The sequence below is a fragment of the Myodes glareolus genome, chromosome 10 (assembly GCF_982192425.1).
Source record: "Myodes glareolus chromosome 10, mMyoGla1.1, whole genome shotgun sequence".
Classification (NCBI taxonomy): domain Eukaryota; kingdom Metazoa; phylum Chordata; class Mammalia; order Rodentia; family Cricetidae; genus Myodes; species Myodes glareolus.
The window spans coordinates 18,081,843-18,097,813 of record NC_142035.1 but is presented as its reverse complement, the minus strand read 5'-3'; the positions used below and the strand labels follow the sequence as shown (position 1 = coordinate 18,097,813).

The 15,971-nt window shown below is 39.4% G+C and overlaps 1 protein-coding gene across 5 annotated transcripts in view; it reads right to left on the bottom strand.

The window, feature by feature from the left end:
• The window catches only part of Chd6 (chromodomain helicase DNA binding protein 6), a 165,290-nt gene that overhangs the window by 123,425 nt on the left and 25,894 nt on the right, over positions 1 to 15,971 (bottom strand). For 4 of the 5 annotated variants that reach the window (XM_085697076.2, XM_085697081.2, XM_085697077.2 and 1 more), the window contains one exon: positions 3,692 to 3,748. The gene's annotated coding sequence lies outside the window, so the exon portion shown is untranslated. Of the gene's footprint in view, positions 1 to 3,691; positions 3,749 to 7,464; positions 7,613 to 15,971 lie in introns of all 5 variants that reach the window. The other variant, XM_085697078.2, reaches the window with a different exon arrangement.

The window sequence follows — 15,971 nt, the reverse complement described above, 5'->3', positions numbered from 1 at the left end:
AACCAATTAGAATTGTTGGGAGTGGGACAGGAGTTCTGTGAAGGTATATGAAGAGACAGAGGAAGAATTCAATGCTCTCTGGAAGAGTTGGAGAAAGTCTATTTTAAATCCCTTTGACTCACGAAGACAATGTTTTAAATTGGTTTTACTATCACTCTTAAATATGCTGAAAGGGGCTTCCAATGGCAAACAAACTGAAGGTCTGAATAACGCTAGTCCTGCTCTGTTGAGGGATGCTGAGAAGTCTCAAAATCAACTGTTTATTCATCCACATTATTACCAATGTTCTTATTCTTCCTCACTCACTATTTTCAACCAAGGCTTGTGACTGGGCAATAGTTCAGGCAGCAAACACCTTCCTAGAGATTTGAGCTCACTACCACCACCACCACCCTGCCCCGCCCCTGGCTGTAGAAGACAAAGACTGTGCTAGGAACATGGCAGCTGGCTAAATCCACCATGCTTATTCTAGTTCACCTTTTGCTACCACCAAAATGGAGCACTCCACCCTAGGCTTTCCCTTTCTCCCTTACTACCATGCACTTCCTGAATCCATCTACAATCACTCTCTTCTTTCCCTGTTCACTTCTTTGAAGTGAATTGGCTGACCCCAGAGACCTTACTCTTTCTAAATTACTCAAATTCTTTGGTGGGGCTACCTGTGTCCCTATATTTCAATACCAGACTACCAGCCTTCCATCCACAGTGTAAAATCCTGGTTCCTCTGGGGCATGTACCATGCCCTACTTCAACTGTCTTCCTATAATCAGACTATATACAGTTCTTTAGGAAACATTTAAGTCACTGCTGAACCTGGCCTGAGGTAGAACTTATATATTTCTTGCAAAAATAAATGTGAAAAACTCAGCAATATTTGTTTAGTGAATAATTCATGTTCATATTCACTCCAGGGAAGAAAGTATGCTCTAGCTGTCTCAAGGTCTGAGAGTTCCGCTGCTCATCTGAATTACTCTTCCCAATCCACCAACTTTGTGTTTTCTCGAGGACCTAAAAATGAAGGCTATGCCTGCTCTGCTCTTGTCCATAGAAGCAAGGGTCTCTGAAAGTCACCAGGTCTACTTTATTCCCTGGCTATAGCTCCAAGTTTTAATAAAACATTTTTAAAAACTGGACTAATTGATCTAGACTACTAAAGCAAACCTTTTACCCTTACTACTTGTATATCACATCTCATTTGCCATATTTTATACTTCTTAGTAGCAAACAAGGAGCTGAGAGGTTTTTTAAAAAAAAAAAAAACAAACAAACAAAATAAGAAAGAACCAGCACAGTTTGTTTTCACTAAGGTGAGGTTGTGTTCCCCTTAAGAAGGATATTCAGCTGTAAAAGCTGGGCTTTAATCATTATAATTCACACCTATCTCCCTAGCTAATTTTTGCCTGCCTAGTATTGTTTGGAAATCTCAGTAATTAAACTCCATACACTTCTTAGAGGCAGTTTAGTTATTTTCATCAACACAGATAAAAAGACTGCAAGAGATTCATTTTTCCCAGTCCTATTTTTGGGGGGGGGCGGGGGCATTTCCTTTGGCAATACAAAGTCAATTTCTAAAGCCTTTGTTCTTGGCATGCCACCTGTTATGCCCCTTCTAGTTAATAAGAAGCATGATTATTTATTGCTGAATTTTGATTAACTTGTAAAAATCTGTCATCTCATTTTAATTTTCCCCAATAAAATTTTGAGCAGAGAAATTTCAAAGATCAGAAAGCATTTACATGCCATTTTTCTTCAAAGAAGTGGAAAAACAAACTAAAAGAAATGAGGTTTTTTTTTTTTTAAAGAATGGATGTTTTTAAAACAGACTTTCCCACTCCCCTAGCACATGCTGGGCAAGTGCTCTAGCACCAAGCTACAGCCTAAGCCTTTTTTGTGTTGCTTCTAACATTTTAGTATCATGGTTAAAGCAAGATTGACGGCTCTTCACACTGTTATACACTAAAGATTTGCTTGCTTTTGATATATCAAATTCTAAGTATTTGACTATCATTTAATTACTTTTCACACTGTGAAAAATGAGACTGAACTTTTTCCAAGAGCCTAAGTGATACAGTGGGAATTTCAATCTCATTCTATGAAAACCGAAGCCCTTTCGATCCATCCCTAAATTGTGTGATACATACTCAGTCCTAGAGCCCACAGATTGTTTTGGCTCCAGTATTCCATTTTTATGTGCTATATTTCTTGCAGTTCAATAGTCCGTATGACCCAGTGTCAAATACTGACAAAAAGAACAAGATCAGTTCTTCCTATTTATTCAACCTGACCCCAACACAGCTCACAGTAATTTTCAAGCAGAATTCACACTCTGCAGCAGGGCACAGCAGGGTCACCTTATAGTCCTGCACTCACAAGGCTGATGCAAATTGATCTCAAGTTCAACATCAGTCTGGACTACACATAAACCTATACTTCTATATCAAGACTATCTCAAATACAAATCAGAAGCCAACAAACCTACCCCAAACAGAAAACACATCCCAAACAACAGAAATTCCATTCTCTTCACTAACCATTACTCTAAGTTTAAAATAAAAATCTCTCTAAGGATACATAATAGTTCGCCTTAAAGAATTTTTAAAAACTAAACATGAAAATTGCCTTAAGAACTGTAAGCCTGCCTGCCTATCATATATAACAATTTTTTGAGGGTCTGGGATATATCCTACAATGCATTTAAATGGTGGTTTTGGATGGATGCGTGGTTGTTCCCATCTTCCTCATCATAAATGTAGCAGTAATAGAAGAACTTGTACACAGCTCCAGGTGCCTGTCAGAGTGAACCCAGGATCAAGTCCCAGCAGGTGAACCTTTTCTGTGGTGCTTACCTACAACTTCCACTTCACTGTGGCACCAGGAAAGAGAAATCCAGTATTTAGCTAGAAGTAGTGCTTTTCTTGTGAATAACTGACACTGATGAGAATAATTTCTCCAAATCATGCTCCCCTACAAGGGTCATCCAAAGGGTAGTCTGTGATAGCCCACATCCCCTTGTCTCTAACTAGGGCCAAAGACAGAGAAACCCTGTCTCAAAAAAAACAAAACCAAAATGACAACAACAAAAAGAATGCTTCTAGGACAATGAGGTGTCTCCGCAGGCAAAAGCACCAGTGGAGTAAGCCTGGCAGCCTGAGCTCAAGTCTAAAGCCCCAGAACTCCCCAAAGAGGAGGAAGGAGAGAAGTGACTCCACAAACTTCCCCCTACCACCACACATAAGCTATTACATGTGTACCTACTTCATGTGCATACACACACACACACACACACACACACACACACACACACACACACACACAAAATGTGGGGGAAATGTTTTAGCAAACTAAACCTCCAATAATTATTAATACATTAAAAACTATAGAGAATTGGTCACATCACTCAGAAAAAAAAAATCTAAAAAGTTGTTCCAAAAGAGGAAGCATTTCTACAGGGCTAGCTTGCAGCATTCTCAGTCACAGCTCCATTACACTGCTCCACTATGGACATGACTGAAGCAAAGGGGGAAATTCATGTGGTAGTCACCCAGAGCTCCGCTACTCTGTATAATGAAAAGCAGAGACAACACGAACTACCAGAGGTTAAAGTGTGAGCCCACACTGCTAGTCTATCCTCTTTAGTAGGCATAAGGTACAACAAACACATAAAACACCTAAGAGAAACGGGACCACTTACCTGCTTCTCTTTCTTCTGTATTTTCATTTTCATCAATTTAAGGGAAGGTATTTATTTCTATAAAACATAAAAGGCAAAGATTATGATAAATCTCACAAAAAAATACTAAAGATTGACTCCAGATAATTGCCCAACAATACCTAGACCTCTAAGTTTACACCTAACTCTCACCAAACCCAGTTTACTGTTCTAGATGGGATGAAGTAAGAGATACTGTTTTTGTAAATCAGGTAATTTATAAAAGGTGCTGGCTTACCAAAGCTACCAGGTAACAAAAAGGAGAAACAAAAATAAATGGTATAACTTTACTGATAGGGATGAGGAGGAAAGCGTACAAATGGGTAAGCTTCACCCTTTGGGGAAATAAAAGTTCAATACATAAAGTTTACCACAGACAAATCATTCTAATAACAGAAATACAGACAATAAAAGAGAGACCTCAATGGTTTCAAGTAACTTTGTCTAAGAGTGGGACAGGGATTGACGTTGGATAGGGGATGGTACTCTTTCATGTAAGTTTTCCAATGTTACCAGATGTTTTAAAACCATGAAGACATACTACTTTGTAAGCTGTACTACACTAATTCATTGTTTAAAGGACCGCTTTCATTTACTCAGGTCTTAAGCCATCATCCTCACTCCAAGCACGATGGCCTTTCTGTTACAGTTCTCCTCAATATGAGTTTTGAGCACCTCAAGAGTCCAGCAGCTGGTTTTCCAGAACAGGAAGGAACCCTGGTCTTGCCTGCCTCATTAACCACAAGTACTACCTATGTGTCTCCCATCCTTACACACAAACAGTAGAGGGATCATAGAATATTGGTTTCTGGCTCTAGACTAGATTTAAATGTTGCCTAACATTTTACAAGAGGCATACAATCACATCAAAATTAATCCCATCTATATGAATGTGATATGTAGGCATTAGTAGACCATTATAAATTAATGAAGTAAGTATCTGAAGTGGTGGCTATATGTTCCTTAGCTCAATTTAATTATTTCATATTATATTCATAAATCCTAACATCACTTCATAGTTCATAAAATATATGATCACAGTTGGTCAATTTACCACAGTAATTATCTTTTAAAATTAAAAGTTTTCTTTGAAGTTCAACTTCTTAAGCTATAAGCTATGATGACATATAGTTACATAACTAAAGGTGGTGGTCACAAAAAAAAAAAAAACTGGCAACAGCTTAAAAGGTTTCTGAATTGCAACTACCAAAAATTAGTCAGAATCAATGTATAATGAAGGTAGATTTCCTAGCAGTATTTGCCTACGTTGCTGCAGCCTTGACTTGGAATGTTCGCTCTTTGCACTGCACACACATCACATTACAGGGCACCGAGGAGCACAACTGTGGTGCAGTACAGTGCTTTCACACCTGCACAGTTTTCTCCTTAGATCAAAACACAATGGCTTTATTACAGAAAACTAAAACTTTATTATTTCCTATTATCATTTCTCAGCATATAAACATCAAATTAGTATATCTTTGGATTGTATTATATTAGAATTTAATTTATTTTTAAGTGCTGCTTGAGCTGCTGACTTGAATTTCATACAAAAGCAATTTAGCAAATTTTGGGTTGTGATTAGGGCGAAATTTCCAATTATTTCTGCAAAGGCCCTAAACATTTCTGTCATGTACTATGCATTTATGTGAAGCAGCATTCTCCACAATGAGCATTATAAAATCAAACTATTGCTCAGGAGTTAGGGTGATAGTTTAGTGAATGAAATGCTCGTGTGCACACATGAGGATCTGAGTCTGAACCCAGAACCTGTGAAAGCTGAGTGCAGTAGCATGAGCTGCTTAATTCCAGCACTCCTATGACAAGACCTGAAGTAGAGAGGAATCCTCAGAAGACTACAGCACAGCAGCTAACAACAAAGAGAGACCCTGCATAGACACAGACATGCAGAACAGGCAAAAAGAAACATTACCTCAAACAAGAAGAAAGGCAAGGACTGACATCCAAATTTGTTCTCTGACCTTGACACATGCCATAGCATGCAAGTGTCTGAACACATATACACTATTCAACAATTAATCCATAGGTATCATTTAAATTTTTCAATTTAAAAATAATTAATTTTATTCTATTTTTAAAGATAATTTTAAAAATAAATTTATTTTGTTTTTAAAGATAGGGTGTTGTAACCCCTGACACTGCCTAGTGGGCTAGGACACGGAAGTAGAATAGCCCAGAGACCTAGGATAAAATTAAATAGAACTGGCAAAAAAAAAAAAAAAAAAAAAAAGTCACTCTAATGATGCCTAATGGTATTCGGCTATTCTTATAGAATGGTGCCTAGTCCAATGGTCATCAGGGGCACTTCACTTAGCAACTGATGGGAACAGCTGCAGAGATCCACAGCCAAACAAGTGGTGGAGATTGGGAAATCCTGAGGAAGAGGAAGAAGGATTGCAGGAGTCAGAAGGGTCAAGGACACCACAAGAAAGCCCACAGAATCAACTAAGATGGGCTCATAGGGCCTCACAGAGACTAAACAGACAACCAGGGAGCCTGCATGGGACTGACCTAGGCCCTCTGCATACCAGTGACAGTTGTGCGGCTTGTGGGATTCCCAATAGAGGGTGCAGGAGCTGTCTCTGACTCTGCTGCCTGCTTTTGGGACCTTTTCCAGAACTGGGCTGCCTCGTTCGGCTTTAATAGGAGAGGAGGTGCCTGGTCTCACTGCATCTTGATAAAGCATGGCTGGCTGATATCTAGGGAGGCCTGCCCCTTTCTGAAGAGTAATGGAGGAGAAGTGGATGGGGTGGGTGGGTGACTGGGAAGAGAGAAGGGAAGGGAAACCGTGGGTGGAATGTAAAAATCAACAAAATAAATATCTTTTTTAAAATGAAGAAAAATTAAAGAAAAAATAGGACCTCACTACAATAACCTTGGTTGGTCTGGAACGCTCAGATTTCTGCCGTCCCAAAGCAATGGCATTAAAGAGATAGCACCACACTCAGCCTCAAACAACAATTTTTAAACCAAACATTCTAATAATACAATCCAAAGATTACTAATTTGATACTTACATGCTGAGGAATGACAGGAAAATAGTAAGTCTTCGTTTTATGTAATTAGACCATTATGCTTCTAAAAGAGCAGGAATCCACTCTCAAGCACAGTATTATAACACAACAGTCTTGAATCTCAGCCTTGGTGTTGGGGCAGTATTTGAGGGCATTGTGTTAAGTGACGGTGTAAACACGGCTTAGCATGTGTGCTGTGTTCAGAACCACAGCTGCAGTGAGGCTGGAACGCATACAGGCAGGTACTACCAGACACACCTTGAATTCATTGCACATTTGACTCTGAATTAATTTGCCATCATTCTACGTGGGTATGTTCACGTAGGTTCCAGCTCCAGGAGACCAAAAGTGCTGGATCTCCTGGAGCTGGAGTTCTAAGAGGTTGTGTGTCACCTGATGTAGGTGCTTAGAACTAAACTCAAAACCTCCGCAGGAGCAATTATGTGTTCTTAACCAAAGGGCCATCTCTCCAGCCCCCAGAAACCTGCCGTTGTAATATTTCTGGGACTCTCCCCAACACACAGTTATACAACCCCACAGTTTTAAGAACCTGGGTTTTTAATCACAAAGAGGATCCTGTGGGTGAAAATTCCCTCAGTTTCCTACTTTCCTGCTATGATCCTTAGTGTTAACTGACAATTGCTGACAGAATTTAGAATCACCTGGGAAGCGGGCCTCTGGGCACGACTGTATTACATTAACTGATGTGGTAAGACTCACCTTAACTGTGGGTGGCGTCATTCCAGGGAACCCTGGACTGCAGAACATGGAGAAAGTACGCACTAGTTTGTTCTCATCCTTCTGTTTCCTGATTTGTGGATGTTATGTGACCTGCTGCCTTCATTTCCCTGGCATGATGCAGTTTGAACTGTCAGCCAGAATAAAAAGTAACAAAATATCACCTGTTTACCCCCACAGCACAAACTGGTCATTACTGCTTCACTAGACCTGAAGCAATTTAAAGGTATTACTAAATATCAAGAGTTTGAAGTATCAAAAGGCAGAGTTTAAATCCAACCTGAGAATGATTAGACATGGAATCCTTGATTATCAATGGTGACGCCTGTCTCAGAGGGCTTGGGAGAATTAAAGAGGATGACAATCTATGGTATATGCTACTCAGTGAGTAAATACTATATGACAGCTATTACTGCTGCCGACCCTAAAAGTAAGGGAGGGTGGAGGTACTCCTGAGGACTAGTCCCTGAGAGCCCGCCTGACAAAGGTAACAGAGTCTCCAGAAGGAAGGTGGTTTGAAGCTGGTTGGAAAGAATGATAAAGGACCAAAGTATAATGGCCACAGGGAAGAAAACCTGAATTTTGGGAGGAGTTTTAAGATTTTAACATGAACAAACTAGTATTTTAAGCACAGATTCATTTGTATCCCTTAGGCATGTATTAGATACAGATTTAATAAATAATGGTGGTAAACAACTACTGGAATGGTAACACTTCATCTTCCGGGGAGGGGCACTTCTGTTATATAAAGCGTTAAATTCAAGCTTACTACATGTATTACTTTGAAATGACTACAGGGACCAAGTATCTGCCCCCCAGATACATTCATTTCCTTCTAGAGTCTCATGGCCTCTTCGGAGATGCCTTCTCTGGTCTCTTAAACAGGAACAGCACCTCCCCACCTTCAGTTTCTCATCAAAGTGTAATCCTATTTCTTGACACATGCATTTTGCTTTTGGGTTATGAATTTACTTCCAGTTCCCTTCTTTGTACGCAACACTGGGAAGTTAGCCATTTTATTCATGCTATACTCCTAGAGTCTAGAATCTTCACAGGCTTCTGGTAAAATGTTCAATGAGCATTTGTTGAGTGAAAGGTTCATTTTCCTTAAAAGAAAAAAAAATCACTAATTTCCCACTTTCTATAGCTCTTAGTTCAACAAAGAAACAAGTTCAACTCCAAACAGATGCAGCTCTAACAAACCCGACCACACCCAGTCTTCCTTCTTCCCATACGTTTCCCTGAAGCCGCTCTCCTCAGGAGTCTCATCCTACTGTGGTGTTCCTTTTCCTTTTTTCTTTTTAATAGACTGTCCAACACCAAGAGTGTACACTATAAACTATGGATTTACTATATGAATGTTCATCCATCATTTGTAACAATGTATCACATTAAAGGGAAATATAAATAATTTAAAAAAAAACTAGGGTAAAGATGGGGTTTTTGGAAACATTTTATACTATTCTGTACATTAAAAAATTAGTTTTTAAAAATATTACAAAGCTTTTATTACAGTATATTTTGATCATATTCTTTGCCCTCCTCCAACTTCATATTTTCTCTCTCTCTCTTTCTCTCTCTCTCTCAAGAAAAAAAAAAGAAAGAAAAAAGAAGAAAGAGAAAGGAGGGAAGAGGAAGAGAGGAGGGGAGGAGAGGAGAATGGCTGATCTCTTGTGGCCATGAGGTCCACAAGCGTTGCTGACATAACCAGTCACTCCATTAGAGAAGGCTGACCTTTCCTCTCTTAGCAGCTATCAATTGCAAACAGCTTCTTGGTTAGGATTGGCGCTTTGCCACTTCCCCTGCTTGCTGGGATTTTGTCTGGCTCTCACTGGCTTCTTGAAGATTTTCTTCCGGTTCTGATTACTGGCTTCCATGATCAGCTTCTTTATAGGCTCCTCCTCTCAAACGTCACTATGTCCAAGGTTTAGTCCATTCAATACCACAAAGTCTCCTGAATTTTCTATTAGACTCCCAAACTTCTCTACACAATTATCACTGTACACTAATCCAAGCCATGCTTCTAATCTTTATGTAGATGCACCCAATCTAACCTCAGCCAGTTCCTATCAGGTATCACAAAGTCATCCCTCGAGTCCTGAAAACTAATCTCAAAAGGGCCATCTCTGCACAAGCCTGTGCTCCTGCCCCTGTTGGAGGGCAGTGTTCAGCAAACTGCCACTTGGCCCAAAACTCTTTTTCAATTCTTTCCCTTTCCTGTAATTTTTTTTCCTAATACCTGAACCCTTTGGTTCCTCCCCAGTATACTTTTGGTTTATTCCCCCTTTGGCACCATCTTCTGTCTGAAACAGCCTCCAAAGGGTCTTTCTACACTGGAATTGTCTGCATCTGTAGGACTAAAAGAGGACCAACAGGGCAAGGAGATCTGTTCTCACTGCTGCTGCATGTATTTAGTAAACAATAGGAACATTAACATCATACATGGATTTATCACAGTGGATTAAAGGGAAGATATCACTGAATGAAAAACTTCTGAGGTTTAGATTAAAAATCTACCTTTTCTACTGGATTAGTGCCTAATTAGGAACACTTGCCACAGATGCTTGTGAGGAACCACTAGTCCTATTTCCATTTCCAAACTCTGACAGCCCTCGCAGGAAGAATATATTATCATCACCAACATTAACTTAAAACTACACCCTTGGGGGCTGGAAAGATGATGGAGAGGCTAAGAGTACTCACTGTTCTTGTGGAGGATCCAAGTTCAGTTCCCAAGCACCCCACTACGTCCCTGTCACTGCCTTTACTGCTGGTTATTTCTTCTCAGACAAGGATTGAAATCATGACTCTTTGTGTTTTCACTATCTACCTTCAGGAGAGCAAAGCTTTTATTTTAAGCATGAAATATTTTTCAACACTTTTCTTTTGAAGAGTAGGTAAAAACTCTTCAAAACAAAAATAAAAAGATTTATTTTAATTATTTGGATGTATATGTGTCTGGTTTTGGTGTATGCACATGAGCATATGCCTGCAGAGGATCCCCTGGAGCTGGAGTTACAGATTCTGACACACGGGATGTAGGAGCAGTGTGTACTTTTAATCACTAAGCCAACTCTCCAGCTCCATAGCCAAAAGTGTGAACTAGACCATTTGCACAATAAGTGAATAAATCTCAATCTTAAATCCCAGCTCATCTCTTCAACCAGAGAAGCTCTTACAGAGTCAAGCAGGGGGGTGCAGGCCTGTGAACTCAGGAAAAGCAAAGGGGTGCCACAGATCCCAGGACAGTCTGAACTATACAATGAGACATTCCCCCAACACATACCCCCCAAAAACAGTTCTAGCAGAAGCAAAGAAAGACAGTTTTGGAAGGAGGATAAAGGAGCAGCAGAACAGAAAGTTCCTGCTCAGTAGAAGTTTGAAAAATAAAAGCATTTGTTTCTCCAAATCTAAAAAGCAGATGCCATAGGCAATATGACAATACTTCTGATGACAGTGCTGCTTTAGCTGTACTCTAACTCCACCCCTACATCACATGGAACTCCTTTAATTTGCATCCATATTGGTATAGATTGGTCACTAATTTTAAATTCACAGAAAATATTATTAGAACTACGGACTTCCAACACCTAAATCATTACTTACTTAGATAACAATCAACAAGGTTTCAGACTGACACAAAACACCATCTTCTGGGACAAATGGTCTGAGGAACAATAGAATTCATGTCAAGATAGCCACAAAGAAAACACCAGTTACATTCTTAGTAAACTCTCAAATCAAAAGGCAGTTTACAATATAAACTTAACTACAGTTCTATTACCCTCAGCAGAAGTCTCACATTTCTGGCACATCCCAACACCCTGGGATTCCCCACTGCAATTCAGGCTTCACTTCTACATCTTCACATCGTGTCTTGTCAGGTACTCCCCATGGAAATATGACCCAGCTACACACTGTCTGGGCTCCTGGACTTTCCTTAACAATCTTGGTGCAAGCCTCTAAGACTCAGGAACTCTTACATTCTACATGCCTACAAACTGACCACCACACAGATAACACAAAGTCCTGGCACCAGCTTTAGCAAAGTTCAGCCCCTTTGGACCATGGCTGTAATTGCCTCTGATTGCCTAGTCAGTTGAACTTGGGAAACCATTTCCCTAGGTTATCCTTTTGAGTAGAGCACCCAGAACACTCACTTTTTAAAGCAAAGTGTTTCAAATGAATCTGCGATTTTCCAGATCTAGGTGAGTAAAGCCATACCCTATTCCTGACGGGTCCTCAAAGCACCCTTCCGTAGTCCCAGTATGGAGTGCGTGGCTTCTCTGTAAGGCCACTAATATCTTTAGCAACTACTTTTGTGAGCAACTTAAAGGGTGCTGCTTTTCTGGCCAACTAGGCACTTTGAAAAATTCCTGCATCAATTTTCTTCCAATTCTCACTGTAAACCTGGCTAAAAGCAGCCAGTAACAACCACAACAATGTCATGCTATTCTGAAAGTTCCACAACAGAATTAATCCCTGAAATCATCCTCACTCGAAATTTCAGGGGAGGGGCAAAACAAAATATACTAGAATGCAGCAAGAGCGAGGGCTAGTCCAATCCCAACAGAATCCCTACATGCTAGGCCTTCACTGCACACAGCTCCATCAGTACTCTGGTTTTTGCACTCCGGCCAGAATCTCCCACTAAGCTCTGCTGATAGCATTCTAGAGCTTTTCTAGCTTATATTTCCGAACTTTTCAAAATTCCTCTCAAGAAACAGTTCTGCAGGCTAAAGTGGCCAGGTCTAGACACAGTGACACTGTTCTCGTTCCAGTTTTCCTAGGTCAGCCACCTTGCATCCATGCAACCACAAAGCCTGACAGAATCAACTTAAAGAATGACTTATTTTGGCTCTGGTCTCCGTCTCTGAAAGTCTCTAGAAGGTTCCACACCAGGGAAGGAGGTGAAAGGTGTGACAGAAGCTTTCACAACACAGAACAGGAAGTGTAAAGAGTTAGAAACTAAGGGAACATTCAAGGCTTGCCCCTATTTACTTACTGTGGCTAGCTGTTTCACCTCCTCAAAATTCTACTGCCTCCCCAAGCAGCACCAAGAGCCGAGAACCAAACATTCAAAACATGAGCATGTCTGGGGACATCTGATTCAGACTGTAACAAGAATAATTGGGTGGCTACAAACAAACAAAAACCAAGAACCTCAGAAGTTGCTATTCAACATTTGACAAGAAGTACAACAGTTGGGGATGGTGGAGGCTCAATGAGGACTTGCTGTAAGATCTGACATCAGATGCCTTGAAGATAGTCTCTTAAGCAGTCATAGCCAGTGGAGAGTTGGTTTTTACAGAATATGTGTGATGAGAACCAAGGAGGTGCATGTATGCATATGTATGTATGTATGTATATATATATACATACATATATATATATGTGAGTTATTTTTCATACTTTTCGGCTTCATAGGCACACATAAGCGTCTTCTGTCTTTCAGAGATGTGGGTCTTTGGGTCTTGCCATAGAGCCTTGGCTGACTATGAACTTGAGATCTTCCTGCCTCAGCCTCCCAAGTATGGTGACTACAGTTATGTAACAATGTTGCCCAGGTAAATATATGATTTTACTGGCCAGCTTTCAAAGTCTTCTCTCTCGAGTCTCATGGCTTTCCTAAGAACTTACAAAATAAGTAGTTATATCACATTAATATTTTGAGGTCATTTTTTCCAATTTGTTGTCTCTTATCTTTCTTTATACTCTCTACTCTCTAAAATGCTCAAACAACAGTGAGGCACATGAAAAACTGTTTCCTCGACTATGAATAAAGGCTTAAAACTTCCCAGGTTTCTTTCTTGAAGAGTCCACATTCTTCTAAGCCCTCTAATTCTACAGCCTCAATCCTCAAAATATGTGTGTGTGTGTGTGTGTGTGTGTGTGTGTATATAAAACCTCCAAACAAATCCTCCATAGAAACAGCAACATAGTCCCTATTTAACTAAGTTCTCTCTCACAACACATGCTCACATATACATGTGCTATGTCTGTAGCTATTAAGATACTAGCTACAGACAGCTCAGGATGGTAGCACATTACAGAACCCCAGCACTTGGAAAACTGAAGCAACACTGGCTACAAAGCTGAGTTCCAGGCTGCTGTGGCTACTCACAGGGATTCTGTCTTGAAAAATTAAAACAAAAAATAACAAGACACTATCCACTGGGCTGGAGACAGGCTTGCTGGTTAAGGGCATATACTGTCCTTCCAGAGGGCTCACAGCCATTTGTATCTCCAGAACTGGGGCGTCCAAGACCTCTGGCTTCTGTGGGCATTTGTACTCCTGTTCACATACTTCCAGACACACATAATTAAAAATAATAAAGATACTATCTGTAGGCCTTCTGCTATGAAGACGTGGCCTAAGATCTTCCTCTGTGGCTGTGGGCTGAGCAACTATTCTATAAAGATAAACAGGGTTCAGAGGCTAGAGTACAGACTCAAGCAGCCTGCCAGGGTTCTCATAGCCCTTCCACCTTTGAATTTTAAAAAATAATTAATAACTATAAAAATAATCCCATCTTCAAAACTTCCAGCTTATCAGTATGTGGGAAAGAGTAACATGGTATAATACCAGGGTGAAAATTAAATTTATGCCCTGGCAATGCTGACACACAAGCAATTTGGGAAGAAGCAGCCAGTCTCCACAATAAATAAATTACATTAACCTCTAAAGGGGGGAGGCTATCGTTGATTTAAAAACAAACCAAAAAAAACCTGAAGACGTGCCAATCAACCAAATGCTTTCTATAAGCTTTATTTTTAACTCAAAAGTAGCTGTAAAATGCCATCTTTGAAAAAAAAAATTAAGAAAAAAAAAGATTCAGTTTTAGTAAGAGATTAGGGTTAATTTTTGTAGGGTATGACAGTATGGTTTTCTATAAAAACCATACCTGGAAGATATGCACACTAAACAATTAATAGGTGAAATGATAGGTTGATGGAACCTATCATTCCAATATATGGAACCTATACTGGAACAGCAAAAATAAATGGCAAGATTCATTGTATTATTCTACTTCTGTGTCATTTAAATTTTTTCTTAAATTAAAAATATTCTTAAGGACTAAAGAAAAGACAAGAGTCTAAAACCCTAAATTTGGCTACCACTCAAGAGGCATGCAAAACTGCAGAGAGCCTGGGTATGTAAATCAACAAGAGGCTAATGGCTCCATCAACTAGAGGAGAGGTTCTGGGTGAGTTTCTTTGTGAAAAGAGAATTCTAGCCTGTGCCAAGAGAAGAATGCAGCCACCTCGGTGGAAGCCAAAAGTCTTAACAAAACCAATTTCTCCCAACCTCTATGGAAGTTATTCAAGGAAACTGAACTAAGACATGCTAGTTTTAAACATATGTAAGTTTATTTCCAAGTTTTTAGAAGCTCATCTTTGTGCTGTTCAAGTTTCTCCAATATTCATATAAATAAATATTACTGTACAAGTTGAAGGAATCACTTTTGTACAGTAAAAATATCACTATCATTTTAAAAAATCAAACTTAAGTCAATTGCTGATCAATGTTCTCTGCTCTCCATTCAGCAGAAGCTATTTAGTATGCCCTCATCCTAGGTGTTGGGGGAGTTGGGACTGTATCGCAAACTTGCAGGTCAAATATATCACCTATTTTTCTTTCAAAAGTTCACAATAGTAGTTTGCTGTACTTATATTATAGGGCACTACTCAAATGCTTTAACCACTAATAAAATACAGATTAGCTCAATAATCCAGACACCAAGGAATCTCTCATCAGGCAAGGGAAAATAATGAATCCAAAATACTTCATCTTTCAAGATTTCTGTCTGCCAAATACTTAGAATATCAATCTATTCTCCCTTATTTGTGGCTCTTCTCTGCTGTTTGTAACCTGAACACAATTTGGTTAGTGATGCTAAAAAGAGCGTCTATAAAAATCAAACAACATGTGCTGTTTGAAAAAAAAAAGAATGACCACTATATATAATATATATTATATATGTGTGTGTCAACATATAATGGCAAATAAACTATATACTAATATATATTTGATTGTAGGGAAAGTCATTTGGGTATCAGCTTCTCTTGGGTATCTGTTTTGTGGTTGCTGTTTGAGATCTTAAGTCTTTTGGGAACAGGACAGATTATTCTACCCCAGAAAATAGAAAGGAACACTACCACCAGCAAGGCAGAATTAATTAGCTCAGTTCCCTCTCTCCCTTTAATATTCTAAGCAATGGTGTTACTTCCTTAATTAATACAGAAGTAGCTATATTTATCCACACTAAGATTTAGATGGTGTTTGGTTATTAAAAGCCCTTCTACTTAAAGAACTTGGCTTCTAAGAATCTCAGGTTGGATTTGCCTTTCTAACATTCACTGTTAACAGTTAAGATGCCAGAAGGCAGCAAACTTTACTGTTCATAATAATCTCACAAGATAGGAGCTATTATAGTTCAATGACAACCAAAGAACAGAAGGACTTTCCAAGCACCTCCTGCATCAAA